General features: G+C 42.7%; 1 protein-coding gene across 1 annotated transcript in view; it reads left to right on the top strand.

Moving 5' to 3' along the window:
- Window positions 1-1356: 1356 nt before the first annotated feature.
- Window positions 1357-23205, top strand: part of GTF2IRD1 (GTF2I repeat domain containing 1) — a 993687-nt gene continuing 971838 nt past the window's right edge. The window contains exon 1 of the mRNA XM_086954598.1: window positions 1357-1712. The gene's annotated coding sequence lies outside the window, so the exon portion shown is untranslated. The remainder of the gene's footprint in view (window positions 1713-23205) is intronic.

Raw genomic sequence — 23205 nt, 5'->3', positions numbered from 1 at the left:
ACACCTCCAAAAGTAATTCACGTCCTCTTGCTATTTGGAGGAAGACTTCCCACTACTGATATTTTCTACTTTCCATGACCATGGGAGTGCCTTCCCAGTGTTTCCTGTGGTGGGAGTGTCTGCCTTTTTGCAGTATTCTCCATGTACTTGTGTTCGGTGCCCTTTTGTAACATGCACACAACACTTTGCCCTTGTAACACACGGTTGCTACCTCTCACATGTTTTTACCTTTGATACTTGCACAAGTGCCACCTTGCCTACGTAACGCCTGTTCTTGTGCCTAGCACTTATTGCAGTATTATACCTCAAATTATACTCTGTTTTCTCTTATAACTGCACACTTGTCACTTTTCCTCTTGTGCACTTTTGACTACCTCATGTATTTTTGGTTGTTCACAATTTTTACTACCTCAAGTATTTTGTTTGCTCACAATTGTCACTATTACCTTTACTACCTCATGTATTTTTGGTTGCTCACAATTTTTACTACCTCAAGTATTTTGTTTGCTCACAATTGCCATTATTACCTTTACTACCTCATGTATTTTTGGTTGCTCACAATTTTTACTACCTCATGTTTTTGTTTGCTCACAATTGTCACTATTACCTTATGTAAGTAACGTATGTTTTAGTAATCTGCTCTTTTGTAATGTTTCTCATTATGTTTCATTTCTGTTCCTAATGTGAAGCGCTCTGACGCCTTCGGGTAAAGTCCGCGCTATATAAAAATGCATAAATAAATAAATAAATCTCCTGTGATATAATTGGGCTACTTTGAGTGCATTTCCAGTGGTCTGAAGTTCTGGGGTGCTGCCCCCGATAATACGAGGTGCTCGGAGTTCATTTCTAGTGGTCGCCGTCCTAGGGGCCATGGTCTTCGTTTGAGATTATGAGGTGCTCTCTGTGCACCCGAGTGGTCCCAGTGCGTAGATCAGGGCGGCTGCTGAGCTGCAGCGCAGCGCATGCACAGATCACCACCTTCTGCATCCAGCCAGCCTGGCCGTCCTCCGCCTGCCCCTTTCCGCAGCCACCTATGGCAGCACAGCTCGCTGCTCTCTGCCTTCCCCCTGTGGTTTCCGCAGAGCCATGTCTGCGTAATCTCGAATAATCTGACACCAGAGCAGCACATTCGAGTCAAACTAAAAATATAGATTAAAAAACGGAAACCCAAACGAGCCTTCAGAATCACTGTCAGTGCTCTCGGTCTTCAAAAACAGATTTTGTGTGTGCATAATTTTTAAATGCATATAATTTGCCAGTTTATAAAAAATAACACCCCTATTACTTCATTTTTTTGCCCTTCCCTGAAACTGCTTTGTTAATCCTGTATGTAAATTACAGCCAATAGATGTTGTTGTTGAGTGGGGCTGGGATTAGAGACGGGGCGAATGGTTTTCAATATTACTGGGATTACAGAACAAAGGCAGAACAGAAACGGGGGGATGTGGTAGGGGGGGAGCAAATTACCAGCCCCCCCACCCTTTCCCCTACACCCCACGGACAGAGATGATTCCAGGAATAAATCAAGGGTTCCTTTTCCACTGCGGATCGGGGGAGAGATCGCTGCTGATCTGAGAAGAAATTATACCCCCCTGGGCACCACCCCCCTCTCCCTCCCTCCGTTTGCCTTTCCTTTCTCCCAGATTAACTGGTGCAGGGAGCCTGAGATCTTGACTGGGGAGGCTGTGCACAAAGTGCTGCGATCCCTGTGGGTAAGAGAAACTTTGCTCCTCTTTTTATGCCTGCTTGCCATCTGAATGTCGCCTTTTCTTCTGATTTTAGCATAGGATACAGTTCTGGGGGCACGTGACTCGGGAAGGTTACAGGGTTGACATGATTCCGGATTATAATTTAAAGGGAGGCGATAGGAGATCGGGGAGGGTTTGTGCTGCTCGCAGGGAGAGGCAGGCTGCTGGCGGTGGAGGGGAGCATCCAAGGGTGTTCCCACTCCCCCACCCCTTCGCAGTGTGCTGTGGATTACACATTCGGCGCTAGATGAAAATGTTTTTGTAGAGCTGACTGTTTTTGAGGAATAGCTCAGGGCTATAGACAAGGGCAGTGTGCATGTGATGATCGCATAAACATGTAGTTTCCTGGGTCCGGTGGGCCGTAGGATAGGGTTGTGTTTACTACAGGGCCGCGGTGGGTGTTTAAATCTGTTTCCCTATGTACAGTTGCATGGTTTTGATGTAGGCTTTTTCTGCTGTACTCTGTGTTCCTCCCCCTTTCGTCTTCCACCTCCTCCCCATACGAAGGAAGCTGGTGTGTGAGAGACAGGAAGCAGGGAGGCAGCAGCAGCGGGTTATTGTGCCCTCAGATGTGCCTGGTCGCATCAGGGACACAGATCCTCATGTAGGAAGGAGCTGGTACTTCGGTGGCAGAGCTTGTTACCCACACGTTGTCAGTGCAATTCATGTTTGTAAACATCCGTACAATACAGATGACTCTTGTGCTAGTGGATTTGAGCCTGTCATGCGATAGGCACTTAAAAATATAAAAGTGTAGTTTAAAATTCATTTATATTCTCAGAAACGAAAATGTACTTAAACACTGCTATTTCAAGTTTGTAAAGTTCGCGCGCCCTATTTTTTTGTTTGTTGCCCCCCCCCCACACTATAATAAATACGTTATTTCTTTAATGTTAGGATATATGCTGGGTTAGGTGGTATTTGTAGAGTAGAGAGAGTATCGGCTACTGTGTTGGTCTCTGCGCACTTAAATAAGAAAGTAACAAACCAAACTAAGTAAACTACTCTAATGTAACATGGGCCTCTATAAACATGTTTGGACTTTTAAATATTCACTGGTATCTTTTCTGTGTATACTTAGTTAACATGCTCCTAGTTGTTTTTCTTTGTGGATGGCTTCCCATGGCTGGGCAGTGGTTTCTTTTTTATTGTTGATATAGTAAGAATTATTATCTTTAAGTTTCAAATAAACGCTTTTGCTGTCATGCCCGAAGTTTATTTTTTATAAAAGATACTTTAATATGATAGCTCTGCAAGATCCGGGTATGACTTGAGGGTGCCATGTTTGAATATGGGCAGACAGCATTTCATGCCCATCTGTATATAACCTTTTGTCGGGGTCGATAACATGCGCACCTTTGAGTTGTGAAACAGCAAGCCCTCGCTAAAAACGTATATCACAATTATTTTTATTAACAGCAATTGTTTTAGCTGCTACACAGTAGTTTTGGCTAGTTACCCATAAACCAGCATGATTGTGGAAATATGGCACACAATAGGAAATGTTATCAAATTACTGTCTGATAATATTTACAGAACACATGTGGGCAGTGTTGGTGTATTATAGAAATGTAGCAAGATCAGGTATGAAATGGCAAGTGAAAAAGAGCATAGCCTATGTTCACTTCTACTGCTTGCTAGATTATTTTAATTACTTGAATTTTTCATCCGTATTCTGAGCTCAGGAATCGCACCACCGCAGCATATTCTTACATGTACTTAAATGGATTACCGTAATGCAGTTCTTAGTTTAGAACATAGTAATGCCTGCACCAGCGAGCTTGGCTCCCCCAAAGGTTTGCATTACATTGTTGTCACAAAGCTACCCTCGGCCTTGACCTAAGTTGATGTAACTGTGGTAAAACCAGCCGTAGCATGTGCAAAGCAATGCTCTTCTCAGATTCATGTTTAGTGGAACGAGTTTAAAGTTTACAAAAATGGACTCTGGAATTTATGAGTAGCCAGTTTAATAGTTCTCCCTAATGCTAAAAGCTAATTTGATGTCTGAGACCAACACTATGTGTATATGTGTATGTATATATGTATGTGTGTATGTGTGTGTACGTATATATATATATATGTATATATAATTATATATATATATATATATATATATATATATATATATATATATATATATATTGTATTGTGTTGATCTCACACATCAAATTAGCTTTTTGCATTAGAGAGAACTGCACTGTCTGTTTGCACAAGTTATATATATATATTTATATAATTCAGTTTATGCACTAATGGGAGATTAAGTAATTGTGGTTCCTATATTGTTTTGTATATGCTAGTTGATAATTGATTTTTTGCAGCACCTGTTGGTAAATTTCAAGGATACATAAAATTCACCGATACACTACAGGGTATTTTGAAGATAGCTCAAGGCATACTTACAAGGTGATTCTACACTGAGGCAGAGGACAATCGAAGTAAATGAATATCTGTATTCATGAGACAAAAAAAAGCCATCATATAGGAGTTGGAGGAGTTAAACCACGTTTTTGTAGGTAATTCCTTGGTAGCATACATTTTAATCATCACGGTTCAATGAAAGGCCTTTTTATTCTCATAGGCATTTTAGAATATTGACTAAGGATTTATGTTTAGATGTTTTCAGTGAAAAGAAGGTGGTTAAGTTACAAGAAAAGAAGTCCAAAAAATGAAGAATTGGGATTTTTTGTAAATAGCAGGGTAATGTTCGCGCTATATAAAATCGCATTAAATAAATAAAAAAAATATCAATTACAAGGGACCCATGACCTATGTTGTAGACTTTGGTTCAGAAGGAAAATTTGAAAATGTGCAGGAATCCTCATAGGGAAACGATTTTTATTACGTTTGCGATGTTTCTAAACAAAGTCATGTTCAGAAGATGTGGTGAATCTGCAAAAGTGTATCTGAGGCATTGATGCTGTGGCTAGGAGGTAGTGTTTTTAATCTTTATGTGTCTGTATCCCTAAGCAAATAAGGTAAACACGCTTCATTGTGCAAACTACTTCTTAACAGAGGGACTAGTAGATTTGCAATCAATATAAGAACTTTGGTGTGTCCTACTGAAAAAAAAGCAAGGCTCTCATCGGGAAAGGAAAATCCAAAATTAAGCACTTGAGATTTAAAGTGTTTCCTTGTCGCTTACAGTGAAATTCCACTGCTATCTCCCAGGCCAGAACAATCAAACAAAAATAGCTTTTCAGGAAGTTTTATATGGTTTAATAGCCTTGTGCAATAAAGACCTTGTCATCTGTACGTTTTGCTTTAACAGTGGTGAAAATGTATTGTTTCAAAATAAACAAAAACTATCTTCATCCATATATACATTTAGTAACAAGAAAGCTAGCTGATAAACAAAACCTGAACAATAGCTGATAAAACAAACAGAGACGGACTACACCCTTAAAGGAAGAGCCTTAGAAGTTGTTAACCAATACTAAAGAGAATGTTCTCCTCAAAGTTTGTGCATGTGCTCTGTGATCCCACACATGGTTAAGTGCTAGTTTATTGTACTTGCTGAATTGGTTTGATGCTTTGTCCTTCGTATGAACGTGTCACATTATGTAAACGATTAACTTTCAAATGTTGGTGCTTGGATACAGTGGTAGATTGTCACGGTATTTGCTGCACTGATCCACTTGGCTCTTCCAAATCTAAATCTAAATTTACTGTGAGAAAGGACATTTTATGCCCTCCCACCCCTATTTTATTAGATTGTTTTTGATGGTATTTTTATTGTGGCTTTTGGACACTGTAAATTAGTCTCACCGTGTGCATACTTTCCCCGTAAAAACGTGAGTTAAAATGAGCCTGATACCTTCAGCTTTTTAGGTCTCGCGACTTATCAATGCGCGCAAGCGCATTGAGCGGAGCGAGAATTCATGTCGGCAAAATCCTCTTCAAACCACGGGCTTTCAGCCGCGGTTTTCTTTAAGTTCACGTGAATCACGTGATTAAACATGCACGCGCATCGGCAGCATTTCTCCTGCACAAGGCTCGCAAAAGGCTCTCCTCCCTCCCCACATCAAAGGCATCAATCACCCTCCCACAGGCTTCTCCAGCGCTGCCCCGCCCCCTGCTACACGGCAGGCCATCTGTTCCCTGCCAGACCTCTCACACCTCCGTCACAGCATGCCTGTGTACTTCAAAGGCTTATCACTTCACACGGCCGCAGGCCGTGCAACCAGAGCACTTCAGTTGGTGCGCAGCCCCCCTCCCAGCACTGCCTTGTTACTCTCGGCAGCCGTGACTCCCTAAACACTTTTTATATTTAATTAGCAGCAGCAGCATTTCTCCTGCGCCAGGCCACATCAAAGGCTCTGTGCCACTTTCACCCACACAGCACCACTTTCAGACACGCAACGCCACTCACACACACGCAAGCCCACTATCACCCACGCAACACCACACTCACCCATGCAACGCCACTCACCCAAGCAACACCACTCACACACGCAACGCAACTCATCCACGCAACCCCTACTCATCCACGCAACCCCACTCATCCACGCAACCCCACTCATCCACGCAACGCCACTCATCCACGCAACGCCACTCACACATGCAACGCCACTCACCCACGCAACACCACTCACACATGCAACGCCACTCACCCACGCAACGCCCCTCACTCACGCAAAGCCACTCACACCCACGCAGTGCCACTTTCACCCACACAGCACCACTTTCAGACACGCAACGCCACTCACACCCACGCAAGCCCACTATCACCCACGCAATGCCACACTCACCCAAGCAACGCCACTCACCCAAGCAACACCACTCACACACGCAACACAACTCACCCACGCAACCCCACTCATCCACGCAACGCCACTCATCCACGCAACGCAACTCATCCATGCAACGCCACTCATCCATGCAACGCCACTCATCCACGCAACGCCACTCATCCACGCAACGCCACTCATCCACGCAATGCCACTCATCCACGCAACGCCACTCACACATGCAACGCCACTCACACATGCAACGCCACTCACACATGCAACGCCACTCACACATGCAACGCCACTCACACAAGCAACACCACTCACACACGCAACGCAACTTACTCACGCAACGCAACTCACTCACGCAACGCCACTCACACACGCAACGCCACTCATCCAGGCAACCCCACTCATCCACGCAACCCCACTCACACATGCAACGCCACTCACATGCAACGCCACTCACACATGCAACGCCACTCACACATGCAACGCCACTCACACATGCAACGCCACTCACACACGCAACGCCACTCACACACGCAACGCCACTCACACACGCAACGCCACTCACCCCCGCAACGCCACTCACCCACGCAACGCCACTCACACCCACGCAGTGCCACTTTTACCCACACAGCGCCACTTTCAGACACACAACGCCACTCACACCCACGCAAGCCCACTCTCACACACGCAACGCCACACTCACCCATGCAATGCCACTCACACACGCAACGCAACTCACCCACGCAACGCCACTCACCCACGCAACGCCACTCACCCACGCAACGCCACTCACCCACGCAACGCCACTCACCCATGCAACAACACTCACACATGCAACACCACTCACCCACGCAACGCCACTCACTCCACACTGTGCAGTGCACAATAGGTCTCGCAGTAGGAAAGTTGGAGCTATTGGTTTTGTAAATGACAAAGCCCTTTATGTTTTTAAAATGAAAACAAAAATAAAAGGCATTGTTATTTGCAATTGTAATAGCTCCAACTTTCCTACTGCGAGACCTATTGGCAACGCCAGTGCTTGTTGTACTTGTTAGCAAGGCCACAGTAGTGTGGCATAGGAAGCACCCCAGTGGTTTAAACGTTACATCTCGGGTGTCTAGTGGTTCTCACTGTGACATAGGTCACAGTACTATAGCTTAAAAGTCTCCAGTAACATAAGACATAGGAACGAGCTCTGAAATGTATAAAAATATATTTTCTTTCATTAGAAATGTCACCCTAGGTGTGCCTTATCTCATCTACCCCATGTTAGACACTTTTGGAAAGAAAAAAGAAATCATCAATGGCACGACAAGTATGTGTCACCACTTTCTGCCCAGACTCTAATTTATTGAAAAAAACAATTACCCAAAACTGGCACCTCCTCAAAAAACTCGATGACGAGTTCAAATCAACTCCTCTATTTGCTTTTAAGAAAGAGAGTAGTATCTCGAACTACGTTTTAAGGGCAGCATTGAAGAAAGAACCCAAATCCACAAGAAGACAATTAATGGGATTGATACCGGTTAAAGGCCACCACAAATGTGGTACATGCTTGTGTTGCGAGACCACAGTAGAGGGCTCTCTATTTAGTCATCAGGGGATACATTGGAAGCACAAATCTTTTTCCAATTGTAAAACAAAATTCGTGATATATGCTATAACCTGTCCCTGTGGATTACTTTATATCGGAAAAACAAGCCAAGAAATACGCCAAAGGATAAGCCAACATAAGTCACGGATTAGGAAGAAAGTAGAAACAGCTCCTCCCGTCAACCATTTTACCAGGAATTCACACACAGAAAAATACTTGAAATGGACTGTGATTCCAACTGTTGAGCTGGATCCTCGTGGAGGTGATAGAGAACAAAAATTATCTAAAAGCGAAGCTCTTCTCATATTTAAATTCAACACGGCTGTGTCAGGATTAAACGAAATATCCGAGATCTATAAGCTGTAAATATGACACTGTATCATCATGCACTCTAGTACATCCATGTTTATAATGAGAATTCATAGGGAAAAAGGGGTATGGGGTTCTTCAAAAGAAGCTGTGCCTTCGCTTTTCTGAATGGAAATAATATGCACCAGCACATACATCAAATCAATATTGGAGCCCAATGACATAATTTTGTCTATTGACATTAGACACCATAATGCGCAAAACCTGCGGGATAAGAGCCCTTCCTACCTGGGCATAGCTTAGCCACACCCAGCAGTCTGCAACCACAAGTATCACTGAAGTTACACACTAACTTCGAGGCTTCTGAAAGGATAAAATACAAATCCCAGCAGCCCTGGGGCCACAAGCGCAGTCTGAGCCAAAACATCGATGCCATCAAAAACAATAATACAAAATATACGGAAACGGATTAATTTAATTTATGTACATGACCACCAAACCTCATTTGTGAACAATAGCGTAAAACATATGAAACGTTTTTGATGTAAAGAAGTGCAACATCGGCACGCGCTCCCACGACTACAAGTCCCAGCAACCTTAGCGGCCGAATGACAATGCTGCATAAAACAGAGGACGCCGCTCTCGTCAACATCAGGCACATCGATTGGCCGTTGATGAGAACACGATTTGGAGGAGATTGATTTCACTACGGTAAGTGAACTAACAACCACTCCATCGAACAGGCTTGCCTTTAACCGACTCCTCGAAATGGACATTACTCACATTTCCCCCTCCCCGTTTAAAATTTTTTAGATACGACTACAACTCCAGAAAAGCAAAAGTCAAGCGCTCTAAACCAAGGTAAGCAACGCGGCTTGCCTGCTTCGATCTGTCCACATGGCTTTCTCCCTAAGCGATTTTGCACAAAGGTTTCCTGAGCATTTTTGTATTTTTGGTTTCAGACCGCCGAACAGCGACGGTCTTGGACCCACAACAGCGGCGTCCAGCCACTCTTCTAAAGTTTCCATGTAAGTGATCATTGCGCCTGGCGCATCCACACGCATTCGCTCTGACAAATCGTACAAGCACAGACAAATATCTGACGGTACCCCCACTATCCTTTTTTCTTTAGATTCATTTAAAAAAAAAAAAAAACGTGCCATCTGAGTTGTCCGACATTAGACTCTTCTTAGAGGTAAGCGCTGATGCTAAGCGGCGGGTGTAGCCATGGTATATTCTTTCGAATCAATGTCATTTTCTGATTAGTTTTTATGTTTTCTTCTTTTCTCTATAGTGAGTTTGGTCCTGATGAGAACCTCTCAAACAAAGAGGTTTGAAACGCGTAGACCAGAGAATAAAACCAAACGTTACTTTATGTCCCAAATGTATATTTTAATCGATTAGAGGATTTATGCAAATAATATTAAGTTCATCTAATGTAAAAAGTGTACAGAATTTTGCTTAAGAAAAAGGTTTTTTGTCTAATTTGAATGTTTGGTTTATGTCTATATTAATGTATTATTGTGTATGTGTATGAATGTAGTCTCTGTGAAATGGCGAGTGTGATGTGATTTGTCATGCAATTTGTGAATTGTTGTATAGTATTTGTGGGTTTTTGTAAAAAGTATAGTATATATATATATATATATATATATATATATATATATATAAAAATGGAAAATGTTTTGTGAAAAAATTAAGTGATAGTTAATAAAATAAAAAAGCGACTAATGAGCTTTAAGATGTTTTGATGGCTACTTCGTACATCTTGTACTAATTCAATTGCTAGAACAGCAACAGTATTGGCATTCGGCATTCGGTTAAGTGGTAATTAAAAAATAAAAAAGCGACTAATGAGCTTTAAGATATTTTGATGGCTACTTCGTACATCTTGTACTAATTCAATTCGCTAGAACAGCAGCAGTATTGGCATTCGGTTGTGGTTTGTTGGTTATCTCATCTAGGCTACATGACCGCTTGCTTAATATATATAAGTGCGACATGCAAAATGTTAAAACCATATTCATTGTGGGAACAGCAACAAAATGGCATTTTCACTGTAAAGGTAAAGTGGCACTTTTCTGTGGTTGTGATTAAAAGTTCACTTTCACAATTTTAACAGGACAGTACTAACAAATCCATTCAAATTATTTACTGCAATACAACTAGTGACACTTACGTAACACTACTGCCTTTAGCCTTCTGCCCTCAAGATATTTGGCAGCCATTCAAAGACTACCTGCTGATTCATCCTTTAGATTAAGGAAGCGAGTAGATTATGATGGGATGTGATTGTTTCCTTATACTGTATAATCAGACGATCAGAAGCTCGATACATGATTATACTGTGGTTAGCAATGACTAATAATTACCTTTTGGTTATAATTGGGTTGATGGTACTAACTGGATACTCAGAATGCCATATTGTACAACTGTTTTATATTGCTCCGACTTTATTGTACATTTCTGTCTGTACGCTTCTCTTTTGAGTTTTGTTGTGAAAATACATTAAACAAAATAAAATAAAAAAAACAATTCCATTCAAAGTTGCTTTTTTAAGTCTTGCAGACCTAGCGCTGGAGCACGCATGTGCTCCTCGCTCTGCGAGGCTTCATGTAATCGATAACATTTCAATAGTGGACTTGTAGCCACGCCCATCTGTTTGATTGGCTGGCGTCATCGTTTATGCTAAATGCTGGCTCGTAATTGGAAATCATTGATCTTGGTTACCTCCCTGTCGCCTTTTTCACCAGTCCATCAGGACTGGATCGTGTACTGGCGGCGTTATACTGTCTGCTTTGTTCAGTCGTGTAAGCACTTTTTTTCCATTAGGGTCTTTGGAAATGGTGGCGCGTGTTTATTTTTGCATCATGCTTTCACTTAAAGTGAAAGTGCGATGCAAATATAAACAAGAAGCTGCCTTTGTGCAATGGCAACAGCTCGTCCGTGTTGTACTTGTTCTTCGTTTGTTGATACTTCAGTACGCTATATGAAAACACATAGATAAATGGGTCTGTGTTTTGCTCATCAGCTGTGTTGGTGGTGCGCAAAGAGGGTCAGGTCAAATAGAGAAGGGGTGCGTACCCTATCTCACCCGAGACGTCCCTATTTGCCCATCTCCAGTCTGTTGTTCTGTTTCTGTTCTCGGTGCCTCAGTGTTTCTCTGTGGGTCGATGCCCTTTCACTGTCTCTCTCACAGACAAGCGTACACTCTCTCTGCTTCTTGTTTCCTTTGTTATCCTATTCTTTCTTCTGTCTGACCCGGCGTCTTTCTCTCTACATAACACCCCCACTCCCATTTCCTTATCCCCTCTTGTAATTGTGTTCCACTTATTACAAAGGGCTTCTACCAGTTGCTGTCAGTCCCAAACCCCAACCTCTTTCATTTCGCTGAGTGGATTCTCTGAGAAGACAACCGTCACCCCAATATCCATCCCCACACTTAACTTGAACCCTCCCCCCAACCCTTGTGGGCGTGTCTGCGTTGTGCTGTGGACGTGTGCTGGGGGCGTAACAAACGCTGGGGGCGTGTGGTACGTTCCGCCCTTCATGCCATGTCTCATATCGTGTGCTGTGGGCATGTGCTGAGGGTGTGGGCGTGTGCGGGGCGCGGGATTACGGAAAAAAAACTAGCGTTATGCCCAATATTTCATTGTTTTTTCTTCCCAGGTTCTGTGCATTCCAGCTCCGGGTGTGCTTGCCCTGCGCTCCCAGTGACGTGCACCTGCTTTACTGTATGGAGGTCAGGCATTGTGCAGGAAATGTAATCTCGCCTTAACCTCCGGTGACGCCTGAAGCGCACACTGGAGATTTCCACTTCTGTTGCGCACAGGCCTCGCGCCACGCACATCCGGACACAAGGCCCGCCTCCACGGAAATAGCAAGAAAGGGACTATCCCTCCTCCGGGAATATGTGATGATATTCCGCAAACCAACATCCTGCATACCATCACTCCGCAATTTTGTATAACGGGGGACTATTACTCCGCAAAGACATAATTTCTAAAACTTTTACAACGCATATGACTTTATCACGCATGCCATTATAACGCAAATGCATGTGTGGTAAATTCATATACATTGTAAAAGTACATTATTAAAACATCAAATACATGTTTGTATATATGTGTATTTATTTATATATATTTTTGATGTGATCAAGGCCTCTGTGTAGGCCGAAACGTCATGCTGTGGTGTGCCGCTTCCTCGAGGAAACAATAAAGAAGTATTGCTCACTGCACCTGAGGTCTCCTCTCTTCTTCCTGCGCAGCGGTTTCCAGGACTGGGCTCCGGGCGAGAGGTGGCAGGGATTGTTACATATATATATATATATATATATATATATATATATATATGCACAATACCTTCTTCTGTGAAAGAAAGAGATGAGCCGCGCTCGTTTCACTGTAGTTTGAGTTCTTTATTTGTTAGCTGCAGGCAGTCCTGACGCGTTTCGTGCATCCAGTGCACTTTTTCAAAGGTGAGCCTAGCCATCAAAGTCACGTGTGGAGACCACGCAGTTGTCCGCACTTTAAATCCCTCTAGTGGTAAGTTCAATTTTAAGTTTTTGGTGCTTTATGGTCTATGTGGTTCCACGTTGGCTTTGTCGATTTCTTTGCTTCCATGCAGTGTAACCCCTTTTCCAGTGCTATTTATATATATATCAAACACACGAGTTGCCCCAAAAGGAATCGGCACACACGGAGGTATCCGCACTAACACTTTTGAGATGCCATCAGTAATGTCACTGACCATGTCATGAATGATGTAATATGTTACATCATCAGCAGTGGATTGCGGGTGCGCGAAATATAGTTAGTACAACTAACTGTATAGGAGCAATTTCAATGGTTTTGTATGAGTGAAATGTCCAGCTAACTATAACACCCCTAAAACTTATAGTTTTTTGAGTGAATTTTAGAGGTTTTTTAAATGCTAATTCCTAACTATATAGGGCCTGAAACTTATGGTTTTTTCAGTGAATTTCAAAAGTTTTTTAAATGCTAATTCCTAACTATATAAGGCCTGAAACCTATGGTTTTTTCAGTGAATTTGCAAGGTTTTTTATTGCTAATTCCTAACTATATAAGGCCTGAAACCTATGTTTTTTTCAATGAATTTCAAAGTTTTTTTTAATGCTAATTCCTAACTATATAAGACCTGAAAGCCCACCAGGAATCTCCAGTATGCGCCTGGGGACTGCATTGCAGAGAGGTGTAATGAAGCCACGCCCATTTTTACACCTCTCTGCAACGCAGCCCCCGTGCATGTTTGAAGAGGGGGAACTAATTCCCCTTGCATACTGGGGGTCCCTGGGGGCCAACTAGCCCACCTGGAACCTCCAGTATGCGCCAGGGGGCTGCATTGCAGAGGTGTAATGAGGCTATGCCCCTTTTTACACCTCTCTGCAACGCAGGCCACTAGCGCGTTTGCAGAGGGGGGACTAATTCCCCTTGCATTCGCCGATATTCCGAACGATTGAAAATGACTTTTTTTGAGAAACATTTGGATTTGGATTATCATGTCCTATGCTTTGGAATTTTTGAAAGACTGACTTTGAGGATGCTATAAATTACTCAAGTCTGCCCGAATTGTGTGGGTAAAATTGATACCTAGTCACTTTGAATAAGAATGTACTTACGTCTCGTCTAACATTTGGAAGAAGTATCTAGTTATATGACAACAGGATACCGACATAACTTGAAGGAAATAAGAACGCCCTGAAGAAATTCTGTTGTACAGAACGAAACGCGTCGGCTGGCTGTGGTACATAAATTTAAGGAAAATAAAAGCATTTGAATATACACCAAGATTCAGCGCTTCAATAAGGACTCTAAGTGATATGATTTGATTGGACTTATTGTGCAAGTGGTGCTGTGCCAAACTTTGAAATATTCTCCACTACTCTCTACTACTCTCTAATACTCAGTCTCTATTACTCATTCTCGACTACTCTTCTACTCTCTCTCTACTACTCACTCCCTACTACTAACTATCTACTACTCTCTACTAATCACTCTCTACTACTCTCTACTACTCACTCTCTACTACTCTCTCTCTACTACTCACTCTTTACTACTCACTCTCTACTACTCACACTACTTCTCACTCTCTACTACTCACTCTCTACTACTCTCGCTCTACTACTCTCTACTACTCACTCTACTACTCACTCTCTACTACTCCCTAATACTCACTCTACTACTCACTCTCTACTACTCTCTACTACTCACTCTCTACTACTCTCTACTACTCACTCTTTACTACTCTCTACTACTCACTCTCTACTGCTCTCTACTACTCACTCTACTACTTACTCTCTACTACTCTCTACTACTCACTCTCTACTACTCACTCTCTACTACTATCTACTACTTGCTCTACTATTCACTCTACTACTCTCTACTACTCACTCTCTGCTACTCTCTCTACTGCTCTCTACTACTCTCTACTACTCACTCTCTACTCTCTATTACTCACTCTCTACTCTCTACCTCTCTCTACTAGTCTCTACCTCTCTACTAGTCTCTACCTCTCTACCTCTACCTCTCTACCTCTACACCTCTATCTCTCTACCTCTCTCTACACGCACACATATTCACATATATATATGCATATATATGCATATGCATTTATATATATATGTATGTGTATATATATACATACATATATAAACATATATAATCTGCATATCTATATAAATACAAATACAAATGCATGCATATATATACATATATGCATACATATGCATGTTATTTACATGAAAGTTTTAAAAACACTAATAAAAGCAGAGCTAAAAAGCCACCTGATTACAAACAGAATGGCTTTAACTAAAACGAGGGCGAGATCTATTGCATTTTCAATGCTTGTTTACTTTGGTTCCATCAAGAAGGCATTCAGATGTGTCACACATTTGCCATAAATTCTGAATGTTAGCACTCTAGTTGCTCATTAGATCACTGTAGTAAAGCTACTGCTCACCGGGGAAGTCTGCTGCTGGTGTTCAAAGTGCATGTTTCAGTCTGCATGTCAGAATTTTTGAAATGAAATAGAAGAGAATTTGAGAAGTCACTCAAAATGAGCCCTAATTTTTCTTTCTGAAGCACTAATCATACTTTCTATGGCAAAATGAGCCCCCTCATTTTGTTTCTTTTTAAATTAAATGTTTTAAGAGTTACCACTTTATTCCAATCAAGATGGCTTCAGGTGTGCCATACCTTTGTAATAAGTAGGACTGTTAGCGCTCTAGTTGTTATTTAGAACACTCTAGGAGGCTGCAGTAGAACACAAAGTAATCAACTGACAGTCTCTGTCCTTGTTGTATGTACATGTTTTACTGAGAATGCCAGACTTCATTCTCACATGACTGAGAAAGATAATGTGTATTTACAGAAAATATGCTTTCAGTTTAGCTTATAGATCCCCTTCCAAACCACTGTGGGAAAAGCATGAGATAATAGTTTTCTTTCAAACATGATTCATGATATCCCAGCAGAAGGAATTTTCACATGGTAAAATCACCTTAGAACACACCACAATTCCTAAAATGAGTAGGGTACCATCAACAAATGATTTATAATGTAACTATTAACTACAATGCTTTTTAATGAGGTGCTATCATGTATATTGGTCCCAAGATGGCTGCCAACACTTCTTGGATGAAGTGCTGACAGCCAATCAGATCTCACGATGAGATGTGTGGTTAGGCTCCGCCCAGATATATATGTGTTTTTGAAGTTAATTTTCATAAAAACCACTGGAGCAATTTTCACCAAATATATAAAAGGCATTTCTGCGTACCAGCAGTCCCTACAATTTTGCAAAGTTTGGTGTAATTCCATTCAGCGGTTCGGGCTGTAGCCTTGTCTATTTGTCCTATGGAAATTAACATGGGGAAAACACGTTTTGGGACCCCCCTTTTTTCCTAGTAGCTAGGTCCTAACTATATATACCTACTGGCTGTCGCCAGTAGGTAATATATATACACATTTTTTAAATTTAATTAAAACATTTATTCTTTTAAATTGCATTATTTATATTATTTTTATTTATTATTTTATTTTATTACCCTTTACACCCTAAAATCTAATCCCACCCTGCTCTCTTTAAATACCCCTGCACCCCATAATCATAACCCACCGTTACTCCTTAAAATACCCCAACACCCTTAGACACTAACCCATCTTAACCCTATAAATATACCCTGTACCCCAAAACCCAAACCTATCCCTAAACCCTAAAAATACCCCTGTACCCCAAAATCCAAACCTAGCCCTGAACCCTATAAATACCCCGGTACCTCAAAACCCAAACGTACCCCTGAACCCTAAAAATACCCCTGTACCCCAAAACCCAAACCTAGTCCTGAACCCTAAAAATACCCCTGTACCCCAAAACTCAAACCTACCCCTGAACCCTAAAATACCCCTGTATCCCAACACCCAAACCTAGCCCTAAACTCTTAAAATACCCCTGTACACCAAAACCCAAACCTACCCCTGAGCCCTAAAAATAACCTTGTACCCCAAAACCTTCCCCTGAACCCTAAAATACCCCCTTACCCCAAAACCCAAACCTAGCCCTGAGCCCTTAAAATACCCCTGTACCCCAAAACCCAAACCTACCCCTGAACCCTAAAAATACCCCTATACCCCCCTAAACCCTAAAACTACGCCTGTACCCCATAACCCAAAACTATATCTGAACCCTTAAAATACCCAAACACCCCAAAACATATACCTCAGTACCCCAAAACATATACCCCTATACCCATGCTTACCTTATCCAAACATTTAAAAATAAATGCTTTTACCATTCATGCATTTACAACGAATTTCGTTGGAAATCTATGCGTGGTAAAAGCATATAAAATGTAATTCCATGCGTTATACTGACATTGCGGAGTCATTGTACTTTCGTAATGAAAGTATGCGGAGTGATGGTATGCGGAAAGAAAGTTGCGGAATAATGAGTGTTTACCCTCTCCCTGTGAGTACATTGGTGGCACGGCGGCCCACATCTCCAGCCACATACTCATATTTTTTCACCACCCATTTGAAAAATGCACAGGTCTCTCTCATTGATGGCCCGCACCGACATACACTTTTAGACACCCCTCCCGCCACAAGTTCTAGAATTGCGAACTTTAGAGCTGGGGAGCTACGTTCGAATCTCTGCATCAGCTCAACATCCTGTGATTTCAGGCAAATCGCTTTGTCTCCCCGTGCCTACCACAAATTAATGTGTTCTTCTGTAATGTAAATTGTGCTCATGCCATGTTGTCGAGGTCGCGCTATATAATATTGCAAGGAAAAATAAAGTAGGGAAACTCGAGTTTACACACTACTGAACGCGCACTCTTAAATGCATCAGCAGTGCACTGTGAATCGGAGCGTTTCACAGGCCTGACACAGATAAGAAATTCTATCAAAACGAAATCCTACAAAACAATATACTACTGGCCGGCAGCAATTCATACCCGGGCAACGTCGGGACGGGCTGCTAGTATTTAAATAAAGGCAGGACCTGTCCTGCAATCTTTAAAGAAGCACTGGAGAATAAACCCCAATGCTGACACTGGGGCGACTAAGAACGCCGCCATGTTGTGGTATTGCCTCACGTCAATCTGACATTATAAAATGTGTACAGCAATGCATCTGAAATCTGGAGGCCTCTTTTGACCTATCAACAGCTTCTCGGTCAACAAGGCGACTATTTTTGCTCTACAAAATAAAAATAATTTTTTTTGAATTTATTTTGACAGCATTTGCTGTGTTTTTGCTTAAAACCAAGTGGGTTATTTGGAAGCAGACACAGGAAACGCTGGCGGTTGGGGTTAACATGGCGGCGGCGCAGGACTTCCGCGTGAGACTGCGGCATGCAGAAACCATATGATAACGCATAAGACCCCCCCACACCGCCAAAGCCAACCTCCACAGAAGAATGAAGGCCGTCGCCGAATGGATGAAGGACAGCAGGCTGAAGCTAAACTCAGGCTGTAGCTAAACTCAGACAAGACGGAGGTCCTCATCCTCGGGCCCACCCCATCAGCCTGGGAGGACTCCTGGTGGCCCACATCGCTAGGCACAGCCCCAGAACCCACTGACCACGCACGCAACCTGGGGGTCATACTCAACTCCGCCCTCTCCATGACAAAGCAAGTCAACGCCGTCTCCGCGTCCTGCTTCAACACCCTCCGCATGCTCCGCAGGATCTTCAAATGGATCCCCTTTGACACGAGAAAAAACGCCACCCAGGCCCTCGTCACCAGCAGACTCGACTACGGGAACGCCCTCTACTCAGGAACAACAACCAAGCTCCTGAGACGACTGCAACGAATCCAGAACGCCTCGGCATGACTGATCCTTGGCATCCCCCGACACAGCCACATCACACCCCACCTGAGAGGCCTGCACTTGCTCCCAGTCAACAAAAGGATCACCATCAAACTCCTCATCCACGCTCACAAAACCCTTCACAATGCCGTACCAGCATACCTCAACGACCGTCTCAGCTTCTACACCCCCACCCGCTGCCTCCGCACTGCCAACCTCGCCCTCGCCACAGTTCCTCGCATCTGGAAAACCACCGCCGGCGGAAGATCCTTCTCCTACCTCTCTGCCAAGACATGGAACACTCTCCCTACCAACCTACGACAGACCCAGGACCTGCTGGCCTTCAGAAGACTCCTCAAGACCTGGCTCTTCGACCAGTAGCAGCTCCCCCACCCCGCCTCCTCCCTCCCAGCGCCTTGAGACCCTCACGGGTATGTAGTGCGCTTTATAAATGCATTGATTGATTGATTGATTGATTGATAAGTAAACAAGCATTTGCAATGCAATAAGTCTAGCATTTATGCAAGTTTGAGCTATTGGCACTGTAAATGACAATTACTTTTATTTATGTTTTGGTTTTCAATACATAAATAAAAGGATTTGTCATTTACAATGCCAGTAGCTTAAACTCAAGTAAATGGGAGACCTATTGCATTGCAAATGCTTGTTAATATTGATAACAATTTCTTATTCACTGGTAAAGATAGATTTTGGAAACTATAGTGGGACAGTAACTTTATAAAATGATACTTTGTATTGCATGATGGCTCCCACAGTAATACATTCAATTCTGCTGGACTTCCATCGAAACATGGACTAACGTTTGTTAAGGTTTGAAAACACTGTCTTCCAGGGAAAATCTTGATTCAGAGAGCAGAAAGGCTGGTAAGGAGTAATTACTATCACTTAGCTGAGAATGTGAAAGTTGAGAGTGGAGAGAAAAAGATTGCAAAAAAGGGTCAAAACTGAGTTGTGCAGGAGACCTTTTAACAGATAAACACTCTGAGACATTTGTCTCTGCTCCCAGTAGGGGAGTAACCCATTTCCAGATTAATCAAAAGGTTTCTTCCTGATTTCCATGGGGTGGGCCAAGATGGAGTCTAAGAATTGTTAACAGAGGAGCCAGATGTATTTCATTTTGAACAACGGATTCCAGGATAGTTTACAGGCAGACAAGACAGAACCTGCAGCAAAACTTGAATGGCTGATGGTGGGAATACAGCACAGTTGGAATGTCACAAGTCACTGCTCTAGTGCACAGGATAAAAACGACAACGCACCACCAGCTCATCAGAACACCACTGGACCTGGGTAAGAATCAAAAGAAAGACTTTTGTCTAGAAATACTAGTGAAGAAATCTGTGGTTGTCCCTCTCTCTTCTTCTAGAGTTGTCCTGCTCTCTGCTTTTACCACGGGCAATGTCTCAGAGACAAAAAAGGCTAAAGAAGTGTACCATCTTTGTGGGATAACCAGCTGCCTTGTTGGGAGTAAACTGCACTGGACCCCTCTAGGAAACAGAGGCCTGGACCCTTAGCATCTTCCATGGAAGCATGAGAGCTGTGGAAGTTATCATGAGTGATTTTTTCAGCATCTTGAAAAAGTGGAGTTTTCTTATTTTTGTTTGGCCCCTGTAGCACTAGATCAAACCCGTAGGACTAGAACAAAGCACAGAAGTTTCCAGCTAAAGGCACGACTTAGCCAGCTAGGAATTGCCGGTTTGCCCTTTGTTGTACATTGATTCTTCTTGTAATATGGCTGACAGTAGTCTTTAGCCCTTCATTAGTGTTTTCACCTTCTCAGCCTTCCTGAATACCTGTGAATGTTCTAACCTCTACCAGAGTGTTCTACCTGTGTCAGTTGATGGTCTGGTCAGCTGGCGAGGTTGTGTACTCAGCTGTGTCCTACAATAAATCTACATGTAATCAACTAGAAGTATCCTGTCATCTATCACCATCCTATTTACAACATTTTGGCAACGTTTTCTGCTGACTAGACCGGAGAAGAAACCATCTAACACAGCTTGAGCTACACCTCGCGTAAAGAACCCACTGCACTACACCTATGTGCTGCCAGTATTATGATCAGAGGAAACAAGAAAGAAGAAACCGCATGGATGAGAGATAAGTCAAATGAATCTTGCGCAACTAAGAAAAAGCTTATCTTTCACAAGCCTGAGTCTATTACTGATCCCTGGCAGCGCTGCGCAACAAGAAATCAAGACTCTCTGGCAATAAGTAATGTGTAGAGAAACTGGAAACTGAAGAAACTATCCTCAAGTTGTTGTAGTGCTTTGAAATGTATGTAACCTGTCTCAAGCCACAACTAAAATCAAGTAAAATACTTATCAATCATCTGCAGGGAAGTTCAAGACTATGTGACTGCTGAAAAGAAGTATCCTATCCTGTAGATCCCTCATTGGCGTTTGACTCATGGACTGCATAAGATGTCCTAACGTACTCTTTGTTGACAGGACGAGGCTGCATAGATGCCCCAGTACTGAAGCAACCTCATGTCTGGAAAAAACAGTGTTGTTCCACTAGTCGCTTTTGAAGCCAAAGCTGAAGGCTTCTGCTGGAGTGGACAGATTTGATCTGTCTGCCTTTGAGGGATCTTTACTGATGTCCTAATTCCACAGCTAGTAGGAATTTGACTTCCAGAAAAAATACCATGCCCCATTTGACCAATCTCCCTATTAGGTTTTGTTCATTTGTTGTCAGCCTAAACACACCTAGGTCCGAGTCAACTGAAAGCATTGATTATAATTGGCACTTTGTTATTTCTTGGCACTTTTTGCCTTAAATCATAAGAAAATTAATATTTCTGTTTCCCCTAGTGTGATTTCTGACATGCCCATAGGAATGAATGGGGAGTCATTCCTTATTTGCGATTAGCAATTTGCTAATCGCAAATAAGGAGGCTGTAAGAATCGCAATTTATTTTGCGATTTCTACATGAATCCCGATTTGCAAGTCCTTAATAGCGATTCCTTAATAATCGCTATTAAGGACTCGCAAATCGGGACATTGATGAATCTAGCCGCTAGTGTCTTATTAAGTTGGTGGAGTACCCCACGTCCGAGATAAATAAATCACCTTTTTACTTCAACTCTTGTCTGTTTACTCTGAACCATGCAATACTTCAATCCCCAAGCTCCTTATCGAGTACAAAAATGGCAGATTGTATTTATTGAAAATGCGGGTCAGTACTTTGGTTGTCTTACTTCAAATAACTTCATGTACATAGGTCTCAAATAAAGGAACACCTTGTTTACAATTAGTGGAAAGTGATAACACCTAAATAGCATCCCGTGTTAAATAAAGGGTATATGATAGAGTTCAACTGAGGATATGCACCCTGAAAGTGCACTCTTTCTCCCAAAAGTGATAATGGCTAAATTATTGGACAGCTCGAAACAGCAGTTTGTATGGCTGCAGTTCATCCACAACAATGGCCCTAGTTCCGATTTGGTTGGATGAATTATGTTCTATTTATTACACTCAATAAAATCTGATACACCGAGGTTCATCATTTTCTGAGCGTGATTAATGAGGAGTAACGTGGATTTTGGTGCCTAGAGCACCAAAATCTGCATGTTACAGTAAATACCATACTATTTTTCCATGTTAAATTCCACTGTTTTGACCTGCTGAAATATAACGAAGATGATTCAGAAAAGGGGGTGGTGATGAACAGAGTGTCTGAATTAAGCAGACCACTCTTACCCAGTCCAAAGATCAGGGCTTTATCCATCACCGTTTTTTAGCTCACTGCACCATCCCAGCTCAGAACTTGGCTATATGCAAATTAGTCTGACCCTGGCCCAGTGCATCATGGGAACAGGGCAGACCAAACTACCAAGCCAATTCTTATACTGGGAAGGAAACAAGCACCATCAGGATTCAAGCAAGCCGGGCCGAAGACGGCGGAAATGCCAGAAACCGGTCCCCGGTAGCTTGTCTCCTTTCTGGTGAAGAATTGGCTTGGTAGTTTAGTCTGCCCTGTTCCCATGATGCACTGGGCCAGGGACAGACTGATTTGCATATAGCCAGGTTCTGAACTGGGATGGTGCAGTGAGATAAATAACGGTGATGGATCAAGCCCTGATCTTTGGACTGGGTAAGAGTGGTCTGCTTAATTCAGACACTCTGTTCATCACCACCCCCTTTTCTGAATCGTTTTTGGCCACTATAGGTGTGGCAGGGTATACTCAGACATGAGTCCCTTTCTCACTGCACCATCAGGATTCAAGCAAGCCGGGCCGAAGACGGCTGAAATGCCAGAAACCGGTCCCCGGTAGCTTGTCTCCTTTCTGGTGAAGAATTGGCTTGGTAGTTTAGTCTGCCCTGTTCCCATGATGCACTGGGCCAGGGACAGACTGATTTGCATATAGCCAGGTTATGAACTGGGATGGTGCAGTGAGATAAATAACGGTGATGGATCAAGCCCTGATCTTTGGACTGGGTAAGAGTGGTCTGCT

Source organism: Lissotriton vulgaris, chromosome 2_1 (assembly GCF_964263255.1).
Source record: "Lissotriton vulgaris chromosome 2_1, aLisVul1.2, whole genome shotgun sequence".
Classification (NCBI taxonomy): Eukaryota; Metazoa; Chordata; class Amphibia; order Caudata; family Salamandridae; genus Lissotriton; species Lissotriton vulgaris.
This window is presented reverse-complemented; position numbering and strand designations above follow the sequence as displayed.